At 36.9% G+C, this 12,404-nt stretch overlaps 1 protein-coding gene across 13 annotated transcripts in view; it reads right to left on the bottom strand.

Moving 5' to 3' along the window:
* The window catches only part of lypd6b (LY6/PLAUR domain containing 6B), a 40,604-nt gene that overhangs the window by 15,736 nt on the left and 12,464 nt on the right, over positions 1–12,404 (bottom strand). For 4 of the 13 annotated variants that reach the window (XR_012384981.1, XR_012384980.1, XM_073911940.1 and 1 more), the window contains exon 1: positions 777–954. The exons of 8 other annotated variants lie outside the window; for them this stretch is intronic. The gene's annotated coding sequence lies outside the window, so the exon portion shown is untranslated. Of the gene's footprint in view, positions 1–776; positions 955–12,404 lie in introns of those variants that run through there. One more of the 13 variants, NM_001128329.1, reaches the window with a different exon arrangement.

The following is a 12,404-nucleotide window of genomic DNA, read 5'->3' on the forward strand; positions in this document are numbered from 1 at the left end:
GAAACCAGAAGATCATCTTTTGACAGAAAAACAGAAAATGCGATGTGCTTTTCTACAAGTGATGACGGTCCGCCCTTTCTAAGAGCCGCAGGGCTTTTCTGATGGCCTGAGGGCCAGGAGATCCATTCCATTATATTATACAGCCATCTATTTTACTTCATTGAGGTTACAGTTGAAAAAAAGAGGAATGCAAAGAAATTTGCCCTTGGGGAGAAAAAGAGGCCGAAAGTACACATGATGTCAGATGAAATCTAATCTGAAAGACCAATCTTTAGATGTACTGTACCAACTCAGAAATCATTTAGTAGCTTTTTTGTCCTATGAACGGCATGATTTAATGCTCTCCTCGTGAATGGGATACTAAGTCTAGCAATTTAAAATCAATTTGTCGTAAAATGAAGGGTAAAAAGAAAACATTCCCACATTTGGGAGCACCTGTAAGACCCAGATCCTCACCGTCCAAGTGAAAAACACTTAAACCCACATGTCATGCCTATTGAAATATGTCACCAGTAAGAGCTTAGAATGAGTTCCAAAATAAATACACTTTAAAGACCTGACCGCCTTCCTTCCAGGACACTTTCATCAAATGAAAGCTTTCAGGAATCAAATTTCTCTTGCTATATGGGTAGCCATATTTATCAGACCTTACACAATAACGCTGGCAGACTTTCAAATGCGCCACACTCGAGTGTGTGCATATTTACCAAGCTCATGAATCACCACAGCTTAGCAACACTGATCCAACAATACAAACAATCAAATGTTCCAGTTACCTGAGATTTCCTCTTGAGGTCCCGAAGAGGGTAAAACACTTCCTCTCTTAACCAGTTTTCTTCTTGATAAAAAGGCTGATAAAAAGGAAAACAGTGCTGAGTATCCACATAAATAAAGCCCATCCAAACTGCTTACTGAGCAAGCATCTTCATTTCCTCTCTGAAAAGAAGGACTGCTGGAATTTTCCTACTCAGTCTCACCACATTTATCTGTCCTTTGTCTTGCATTTTTCACTGACTAGATAGGTATGTGAGCCCACCTTCACAGGAAGACAGGCCGCCATAAAAGCACCAGGTCAAGGATATAAACTCAGGGGGGCTTTGTGTGACTGCTTTTATTGCTCATTTATGATTGGTGGCTTTCCCGCTCATTTATCAATGTTGACCAAGTCAGCACACAGTCATGTAGGTTGTAAAACACAAAGACCCTGAGGACAATACACAACTGTATCTAAAAAAAGGAGCTTGCAGATAAAACTACTTTTGATAAAACTTTAAAGTAATGAAATATTTCAATGTAAAAACTTTGAATTGTAAAAATGTTATTATAATTGGTGGTTCATTCCGCTGTGACAAGCCCTATAAAGCAGGAACTAAAGTACAATGATTTAAAATATTTAAAGGTAAAAATAGCTTCAGCTCTTTAGCACCATAAAAAACAAACCAAAGCACACAAAAAGTCAAAGTAAAAAAACAAACAGCAAAAATCTATTAAAAGCAAAATAAAAAACAACAAAAAACTTAAACAGACAAACAAACACAAATCAGTAAGTAGTCAACAAATCAAACTACACCATTTAAAAAGACAAAAAAGCAAACAACAAAATCAAACCAAAGCACAAAGAAAATTAAACTAAGTCAAGGTAAAAAACAAGCAGCAAATATCTAAAATAAAGAAACAAAATAAAGAAACAAAACAAACCAAACAACAACAACAACAACAACAAAACTTAGACAAACAAACACAAATCAATAAATAGCCAACAAATCAAACCACACCATTAAAACAAAACAAGCAAACAACAAAATCAATCCAAAGCAAACAAAACAAAACAAAAAACAAAAAAAAGCTCATAACTAACAAATATTGAACTAGACAATCACACACATTAGGGCTGCACAACATTGGTAAAATCTGATATTGTGATATTTGAATTTTCTACAATAAATATTGTGATAAGGGATGGCTTTATAAGATGGTTTGAATATCACTATTTTGTTTTCTATGGAGTCTATAACAGTATTCAGGTACAGAAATTAAACAATCACAATGCAAAAAAAAAAATTCTTTTCTTACTTCGCTTTGTCTCGTTTTTAGTCCAAATATCAAAAAATTCTTAGATAATAATAATAATAATAATAATAATAATAATAATAATAATAATGATAATCAAATTATAATAATACATTTTATTTAAAGGCGCCATTCTAGCAACTCAAGGACACCGTACAATCAACAAGAGCAATAAAACAACGAGAGAAATAATAAAATATACACAACAATAGTGCAGATAAAATTTAGTATTAAAAGTCATCTTAAATAAGTGGGTTTTGAGTTTGAGTTGAGTTTAGATCAAGTAAAAATATTGTCTTCTTTTCAATTTTTCTTTAATCTTTTCCTTAAAACAAACAAAACTTTGTCAGTGGGCCAAGTAAAATAATCTTGTTTTTGCTTTGAAAGGTAGATATTTGAGCTAAAAACAAGTTTTTGTTGTTGTTGCATAAATCATATAAATTCAGCAAAATTCTTCTGTTCAACTATAATTCAGACTCAACATAGCATATCTAGACTATTGTGGATCCACACATTGCAATATTAATGCTGAAATTATATATTGTGCAGCCCTAACACACATACAAGCACAAATTATCAAATAAATAAAGAAACTACTAAACTGAGAAGAGAAGAAAGAAATTGAGATCTTGAAAATGCAGTTTTTTTTAAGGCGTCTCTTTGAAAACCTTTGCCAAACTCTATGCAGTTACAAATTTATTGCAGGCCTGTTTATTCACAGAAAAAACTGTTCCAACTCTGTTTTCCAGACTGTTTATATGCTTGGGATTCATGCAAAGCACATAACTGTTTTCCATATCCTTCCACAATAGTATGCTGCATCATTTGAGATCTATACTGAATGAATGTTGATAGAAGAATATGTTAGACTGTGTCTTGTTCTGTGTTTAGTTTTATTTGTTGCACGGGCGTGCAGTAACTAAACAAGGAGACGGACAGTGAGTACCAACAACTTCCAGCTTTAATCCACAACATGTTGCCGTATTACAGGTTAACCATCACTAGTAAACTCCTCTAGTCGTAAATTAGTGTCGCAAATATTCAATGCTTATGTGAATATTACAGACTGTAAAACTGTTTTTAAGGTATATCGCAGTTTGGAAAAGTTTTAAAATCGGCTAAATGTTCTGCTATACCATTCCTAAGGTATAGGTAAGATTATTTTATTTAAGTTTTTTTTTTTTTTTTAGGACAACAGTATTTCTAGTAGAAAAGATATCAAAAGATGCCATTTTAAATTGTAAAGAAATCTGTGTTTTTAAAACAAATGAAGACAGCAGAAGTCAATGATTCATTTGGATTATTTAGCCTGACATGTTTACTCGTTTACTCAGGTTATCTGCGAGGTCTTAAAATGTCTTAAATTTTAAAAACTAAATTTTAGCCCTTAAAGTCTTAAATCCACTGAAATATTGTGTTCTTGAATCACTTTAAACGGGTCTTAATTTTCCATGTAAAGCTATACCCAATTGGGTCAACACCCATCCAATCACCAACATATTTCAATAAAAGTTAAAAAACATTTATTTATTAACTCCGTTTACTTATTAATACAGTATAATTATCTTCCTTACAATAACATTTGGTTTTTAATGTTTTTTAAAGGTTTTAACTTGGCCATTAAAAAATCTTTAAGGTTTAGCCTCGTGTTAGTCAGAAATTTCATTCATTATGGTCTTAAAAAGTCTTAAATTTGACTTAAGGAAACCTGTAGAAACCCCGTTACAGCAGTAATCATGATACTGTGAAACTGATATTTTTATGCAAGGTCATCGTACCGTCAGAATCTTCTACCCATGCCTAACTAATGTATACAATTAACTGCCTGAAAATAAATAAGGTGCATGAATAAATAATTCCCCAGTGTCGAATTCGCATATCATTCATTGCTGTAAATCAGTGAAATTTAAAAAAAAGCAGGGACGTGCTTCACGACAGAATGAGTTTTCAGGGAAGGATGCACGCTTTTTAAAAGGTTAAATATGTTCCGTCTGCAAATCTATTACTGCCTCGCATAATCTTTTCCATCCACAGATAAACATCAGACTGGCATTTGTTCATTGTTATATAAAACTGCCATGTAAAGATTCCATTATATCCTTCAGGCTATGTCATGTGGATAACGGAGGTGACGTACAGTAATAAATTCAGTATAATGCCTTTCTGTTACTCGATCAGGTCTAGTCGTGCCTAAGTGAGATTTGTGTGGAAAATCCCTTAGGTGTGTATTTTGTGTAGGTTCATGGTGAGTTAGGATAGAAAAAGCAGCTGACAGTGGATCATTTTCAACTAATCTGAGAACAGTACGGAAGCCCTAGACTAGCAGTCACACATTTGGAGAATATTTGCCATGGTTTTAGGTTTCATTTTTAAGGTTAGCTTCTGTTCATGCATATGTCTTGAAATTGAACATTTGACTTAAGGCATAAAATGAATGAATGAATGAATGAATGAATATACAGTTTAGTCAGTTGTTCAGTGAGGCTATCAAAGTTGTTTAATCTGACTTTAAACAACCTGTTACATGTTTTCAGCTAAATTTAAAGCAGAAAATGTAGAAAAAAATGCCAAAATACTGTTTTAGACAATCGTTGAATTAAAAATTATAAATTTCCAGCTTTTTAATTAGAAAGGCAAATTTATTTATTCAGCACACTTCATGTACAGTGGTTATTAAAATGCAAAAATTATAAACATTTACAGAAAACAGAATACGTAAAAGCAATGAGCCATTTTTAAAAGTTTGCTTAAATATACAGTATAGAAACTACAATAAAGCAACAAGAAGTGAATATTATAGAACTCACTTTTAAGAAGTGAATATAATAACCTAACCAAAAGTATGATACATTGACAACATTATAATTTGACACCTAGTTCAGACCAACTGTTCAGTTTCCTTAAGAAATAATCAAATCATTGTGATTAACAAATCTATAAATATTACATTACATTTGTAGATGAAATATAAATATTATTTACAAGTAATAATATAAATATGATTTTATTTAATCATTTATTTAATATTTTCATTTATTATTTTTATTTGTATGCCTTTTTAACTACACTCACCGGCCACTTTATTAGGTACACCTTACTAGTACTGGGTTGAACCTTCCTTTTGCCTTAATTCTTCATGGCAAAGAATTAACAAGGTACTGGAATTTTTTTTTTTTTGAGATTTTGGTCCATATAGACATGATATTATCAGCAGTTGCTGCAGATTTGTCAGCTGCACATCCATGATACGAATCTCCCGTTCCACCACTTCCCAATGGTGCTCTATTGGATTGATTCTGGTGACTGTGGAGGCCATTTGAGTAGAGTGAACTCATTGTCATGTTCAAGAAACCAGTCTGAGATTATTCCCTCTTTTTGACATGGTGCATTATCCTGCTGGAAGTTTGCCATCAGAAGATGGGTACACTGTGGTCATAAAGGGATGGACATGGTCAGCAACAATACTCAGGTAGGCTGTGGCTTTCACACGATGCTCAATTGGTACTAATGGGCCCAAAGTGTGCCAAGAAAATATCCCCCACACCATTACAAAACTACCACCAGCCTGAACGACAGATACAAGGCAGGATGGATCCATGTTTTCATGTTATTGACGACAAATTCTGACCCCACCATCCGAATGTTGCAGCAGAAATCGAGGTTCATCAGACCAGGCAACATTTTTCCAAGCTTCTATTGTTCAATTTAGGTGGGACTTTGCGAATTGTAGCCTCAGTTTCCTGTTCTTAGTTGACAAAAGTGGCACCCCGTGTGGTTTTCTGCTGTTGTAGCCCATCCACCTCAAGGTTCAATGTGTTCAGAGATGCTCTTCTGCATACCCTGGTTGTAACGAGTGGCTATTTGACTTACTGCTGCCTTTCTATTAGCTGGAACCAGTCTGGCTTTCTCCTCCGACCTCTTGCATCAACAAGGCATTTCCGCCCACAGAACTGCTGCTTACTGGATATTTTCTCTTTGTCGTACCATTCTCTGTAAAACCTAGAGATGGTTTTGCATGAAAATCCCAGTACATCAGCAGTTTCTGAAATGCTCAGATCAGCTTTGCCATGTTCAAAGTCACTTAAATCACTTTTCTTCTCCATTCTGATGCTCGGTTTGAACAGCAGCAGATTGTCTTCAGTGGCATAGCGGACAGGCCCGCAGGGCACGCACCGCGGGGGGGCCCCGCGTGATTAGGGGGCCCCGCGTCGTCGTGATTTTCAATAATTAAAAATCCACCGGCGAACGCAATAATCAAACTCTTGGGAACAACTGTGGTCGGAACCAAAGTTAACACGTCTGTGTTCTCTGAACACCTCTCAAGCGGTGGACTACTTAAATCTGATTGCTTGCCGCCAATGTTGCCATCTTAGCGACTTTGTCACTAGATTTAGCGACTTTTCAGACCCCCTTAGCGACAAATCTAGCGACTTTTTTTTGTGTTATTGGAGATTTTTTTAGACTGTCATTTGTCCATACTGTACCATCCCTACTCTTCTCAACGAGCTGCGTGTGATGCCGCCGGCCCCTCCCCCGCCTTACAGCACTGACAGGCGGCCCAGTCAGTCCGCGTACAGCAGCCTCTCCCACCTGCAGCCCGAGAGCAGATCACCCCTCTGCGTACCGACGACAAATGATTTAGCACAGGCAGTGTGAAGGTATTCCCCTTGTACAGTCAAACCAATGTACTTCTACTTTATTTTAACAACTTAATTGGACCGTTTATTCTTGTCTTGTTCACAATCACAGATATTAGTGACAGTTTCTGAACTTGTCTGAGTTTATTACATATGAGAGATTACTGCACATTCACTACATATCTATAATGACATACTGTATTCAAACAGCAATACATTTAGTTAAATAAACATGCTTATATAAAGTGTAGTGCAATTATAAATGCCCCTTTATTAACCATAGGCTGTTAAACAGAAACGGTAGAACGTGATGACGTCAGTGATATGCAAATTGACGTATGACGTATTACTCCCCCCCCTTCATCTGGGGGCCCCGTCAGCGATCCCTGCAGGGGGGCCTCTGCATTTTGCGCTACGCCACTGATTGTCTTGGCCATGTTTACATGCCTAAATGCATTAAGTTGCTTTCATGTGGTTAGCCGATGAGAAATTAGCGTTAACGAGCAGTTGGACAGGTGTACCTAATAAAGTGAGTATATTTTACCTTATATTTTCTGTATTTTTTATACTATTACGCTGATTTTATTGTGTATTTCCGTACAGCACTTTGGCTCACTTCTGTGTTTATTAAAGTGCTCTATAATTAAATTATGCCTTTACTATTAAAAATTACACGTAAACAATACTAACTAATATGTTAATGTATACATAAAACTCTATATGACCCAGATCTGACCTGATAGCTTTTGAAATAGAAAATTTACTTTAACAAAGCAAATTTTATTGAAATGTATAATAGTCTGACTCTGAAATAATATATATTTTTGGTTGGTCGTGTAAATTACTGTAGTAAGTCATTTAGTAGTAGTAATTAATGATCTGCCGGTACTTTTTGGGGGGTATTTTATGGATTTATTTCTTAGTCTGTTGAATTTAGCATCACATGATCTCTTAGAAGCCATTATTATCTGCTGAAAATATCATTTATTAAGATTACCTATGCTGAAAAAACTTAAGTTTGCCAACAGCACTGAAAAGTGAAAAGAGTTTTAGTGACGGAACCCACATATCTCTTCAACAGCAACTTTAAGGGCTCAAAAACACCCTGGTAAAATTACACATCTCATCTTTCACTTCAGATTTCTTTGTGGATCCTTGCCCATGTATTGATTACTTTTTGGCACTCGATACCTAAAAGCAGCTTAGGTAGACTTTAGAAAATTCCATGAACCTTTATTTGGTGTCTTGAATTGTTCTAGTTGACCTAGTCCATCCAACTAGTTGAAATGACTTCTGTGGAGGTGGGTCTTTCTGAAAGCTCATTCTCAAACGCCCATCCTGAGCAGACACATAAATTGATCTTCAGTCCCAAAGGGTTTTTAGCTTTACTTCCACAATTAGCACACTTACTTAACCTAATCCTCTTTGTCCCATATGAGACATAATAATAATTAGCAAAAAACCACAATTTTAATCGTCACTCTGAGATCATTTTAATACAATGTCATTATGAGTGGTGCATAACAAGCATGTATGTAGCTTATCTGTGCATGCTAACAGACGCAGTATCCCTTCCCAAGGTTCATATGTTGAGAAAGGAGCCCTTGAGTGTCAGCCTCTCTCATTACATGGGGGTGAGAGACCAGGGTCTGTTTAATTGGCCAACTGATTACAGCGCATACGCTCCTTGCCTCCCCCCGTCCTGCCGCAGACTCTCTGAAGCCTTCCTGTTCTCTGGCCTGCAGGTTCACAGAGATCAGAGCCCCGCAACAACGGCTGCCTTTGTGTGCTTCACTGGTCTGGGAAATGGAGATGAGTTTGTCCATTTGCCTCTGAGGCCACAGCGAGGGCTGCTTGAGGCCCGGGGAGAAACCTGGGCTCAGATATCACTAACGGCAGGTGAAGCATATGGCTCTAAACGGATATCCAACAGGACCAGATCTGGAAAAATCCAGCTTTCGCATCATGGCCATAGATCTGTGATGTTTAGCAAATGATCTGACGGCACTGAAGCCAAGAGCATTCTTAAAGTTGATAAACTAATTTAACTCACAATTGACTTGAACCACCTGGTATTAAAACACTGACAGCTGTGATGCACTACTGTTTCCATCTGGTGAAATGCTTTTAAATGTATCTAGTGAATACTTGGGTTTGGTTTTTGTCTGTAAATGCCTTTGCATTTAAGGATTACTCAGTGTGATAGGAGTAATTTAAAGCCATGTTACAAGGGAACAGGAAATCAAGTGAATGAAAAAAATGTGGATAACAACTTTAAATATGATAGGGGTTTAAGTGTAATGTAGCGAAGTAAAAACAGTTTGTTTTTTATGGTCTTTTGTCACAACATGTAATAACATGTTATGTTGGGTCAGCAGGCAGAGACTAAGTGTGTATACTTATATGCTTTTTCAACACATTAAACCACATGAGCGTTTATAGCAGGGATCTGAAGATGCTGGAGAAACTGGTTATTGCCAAACTTGATTTCGCTACACACGTCCATACATTAATCAACTATTAAAAAATGTTGTGCCTTTTCTCTTAAAAATACATTAATAACAAGTGTAAACTGGCAAAAACGCCAAGAGTTTTTATGACCAAAGCACAGAGGTAAAAATAATTATTGTATTGAATATTATACTGACAAAAATCTGATAAATAGTAATAAGCAATTCAAGAGTTCACACTTAGGTGATGATTGGTAATAAGCTAGTTTGGCATGCTGTCCCGGGAGAGAGCCCCGAGCTCATGAGAGCCTCGAGCCCGGGGCTCCCTCCCGTTGCAGGGTGAGAGGGGAGTCTGAGCTTGGGTAGATCTCAAGACCCCCCCCTCCTGCTGCGTGCGCATTGCTAAGGTGATGCGTTGCTGACAGAACTGAATCGAATTTGGTGCTAATTTGGTTTAGTCAATTTACTTATGTGTCATGTTATTGGGAGTGTGGGAGGAAACCGGAGGATCCGGGTAAAACCCACGCAGGCACGGGGAGAACATGAACTCCACACGAAAATGCTGACCGTTTAGGTAGATGCCCGAACCAGAGGCATTTTGCTGTAAGGCCGCAGTGCTAGCCACTGGGCCACCGTGCAGCCCTGTAGACAAAAGATGAGGCGACGGGGTGGAAGGGGGGATTCTTCAAGACGAAGATGACTAAAGGTAAGGTGTTTGGTTATTTATACTTGGTCAGGAATAGTCTGATTGGTGGTTCGTACATTAGCTTGACTCGGGGCCAGCCGTGTCAATCATAAGCACGTGATCCTCTCGAAATTAGTTTATGTATAAACTTCACTTAAAATAATAATTACAACCTATGGATTAAAGGTCAACTAGGTGGTTATGATGCCTGTTAAAAGGTTAAGCACATACAATGAAAAAAAACATACAAAAAAAAAAGGTAAATAATAATGTGACTGTGAGGCAGTAATAGATTTGCAGACTGAACATATTTAACCTTTTAAAACTACAACGGTACCATCTGTATCACACAAAATGAAAAAGAAAACAACCAATTTGCTGGAAAAAGAACTTGGTCTGTAACTTACAATAAAGCGTCTTCTTGGATATATTCCTAAATGGGTACCAAATTTTCTTAAACTGGTAAGATAAATCTCTAGAAAATCTAATTTTTTCCAACTGTAGGAAGAAGAGGATATTACGGATCCATTGTGTTGGAGTTGGAAGTTTCTGATCCTTATACCAAAGCAATATTAGTAGTCTAGCCAGGAACACAATAAACGCTATGCAAGCAGATTTTATCTTTGTAAGATTATATGACATAGGAAAAATCCCAAAAATGCCAATTAGTGGGCAACAGGATATAGATATACCCCCCAAAAAGATTTAGTTTTAAAAATAGAGTCCGAAAAGCAGTTAAGCTTTAAGCAAGACCAAAACTTATGAGCATGAGTGGCTGGGGTGGAATTACTGCGATTACAAGCAGGATCTATTTGAAAGTGCTTTGAGAGCTTTAGGTTTGTCAAATGAACAAGATGTATAAATTTGCACTGCAATAGTTCATGTCTTGCACTTCTCAAATCTAACTGATTCCCAATCCTCATCTGAAACTGTAATTCCCAGATCTTCTTCCCACACAGCTGTGATTTGGGAAAGGAATGTATCAATTGGGGGCGTCATGGTGGTGCAGTGGGTAGCACGATCGCCTCACAGCAAAGTTCGCTGGTTTGAACCCCTGCTGGGTCAGTTAGCAGTTCTGTGTGGTGTTTGCATGTTCTCCCCGTGTTCGCGTGGGTTTCTTCTGGGTGCTCCGGTTTCCCCCAGTCCAAAGAAATGCGCTATAAGGCGAATTGAATAAGCTAAATTGGCCATTTAGTGTATGTGTGTGAATGCAAAAGTGTATGGGAGTTTTCTAGATTTGGGTTGTGGCTGGAAGGGCATCCGCTGCGTAAAGCATTTGCTGGTTAAGTGGTTCATTCCGCTGTGCCAACCCCTGATTAATAAAGGGACTATGCCGAAAAGAAAATGAACGAAAGTCAATTGGTGACAACATTTTATTGTAATAGATGATATAATTCCTTTCATGGTATTAACTTTTTTCATCCTCATTTTTTCTGGAAATTTACCCATCCAATTGCTCACCACAGTGAATAGTGTTACTTGATTGTGCCAATGCTGATGGATTACATGACAGTGAACAATATCACACATGAAAACCTTTCTGCAGTCCAGACATTAAGAATCCCTGGTTTACAGTATGAAACCAGTCAGGAAGACAAGCTGAAAACATTTAGAGCATGTTTACAACTGTATTTAGCATTGTACACATGTGATCTGACTGATACCTAAAGATCATCATATTTAGTATATACAGGGCATAATATTGGAGTTATGACAGACACTAAAAACTTAAAGAGCTTTATAAACTAGCAATCTGTTGTTACAATAGGCACCTTGAGATCCAGTGACTAGTGCTCATGCCCAGTATAGAGCTCTCTGATACAAACTACAAATGTCTTGGTGATTTAAACTACTTTTAGCCAGATGAAGAAACACTGACATTCTCAACAATCCTGATGCAGAAAACAGAACAATTACAGAGACAACAAAAACACTGAAATAAACTGACACAAGAAACAATTTAGTAACTTTTCACCATGGGAAAGTGGTTATGCATGCTTTTGCCTGTGGTTTTATGAATGGTTCATTTTAATCCTAAATCAATCTGTCGCAATATTTCAATTTTACCATTTAACAGATGTTACTCTTTTTTTTTTGGTATTTCTAAAAGATAAAAAATATCAAGTTAATGGAGTATATGCACAGACTTTTAATTTTCAGCCAGCCAGCCAGCCTCAGGGCTTTCAGTGAACTGTTTTTCTATCACAAAATCGCCACGTTTAAGGTCTGATTTCTTTAAAAATCAGTGATCTTCACTGCCTGACTGATATATACGATATGAAAGGGGGTCTCAGACCGAATAAGAAGCACTGAATTAAATTCCAATTATCCTCGCCACGTCTTTAAAATATGACAGTTTATTTTATCCCAGAATTTTCAATGGAGTTTCTGCACTTTCGTGCTGGTACTGAAAGCGCTAGTGCTTGCACACCCTTTCATCACATTTTACACTTGAACAACTAAATGAATCCTTAAGTCTATTTAACTGAATGTATTTTAATGATATTACAACGTCGATAAAAGGAACCTTATTGTTACGTGTGGTGTTCACTCCTGCCCGTA

Source organism: Danio rerio, chromosome 9 (assembly GCF_049306965.1).
Source record: "Danio rerio strain Tuebingen ecotype United States chromosome 9, GRCz12tu, whole genome shotgun sequence".
NCBI classification, from domain to species: domain Eukaryota; kingdom Metazoa; phylum Chordata; class Actinopteri; order Cypriniformes; family Danionidae; genus Danio; species Danio rerio.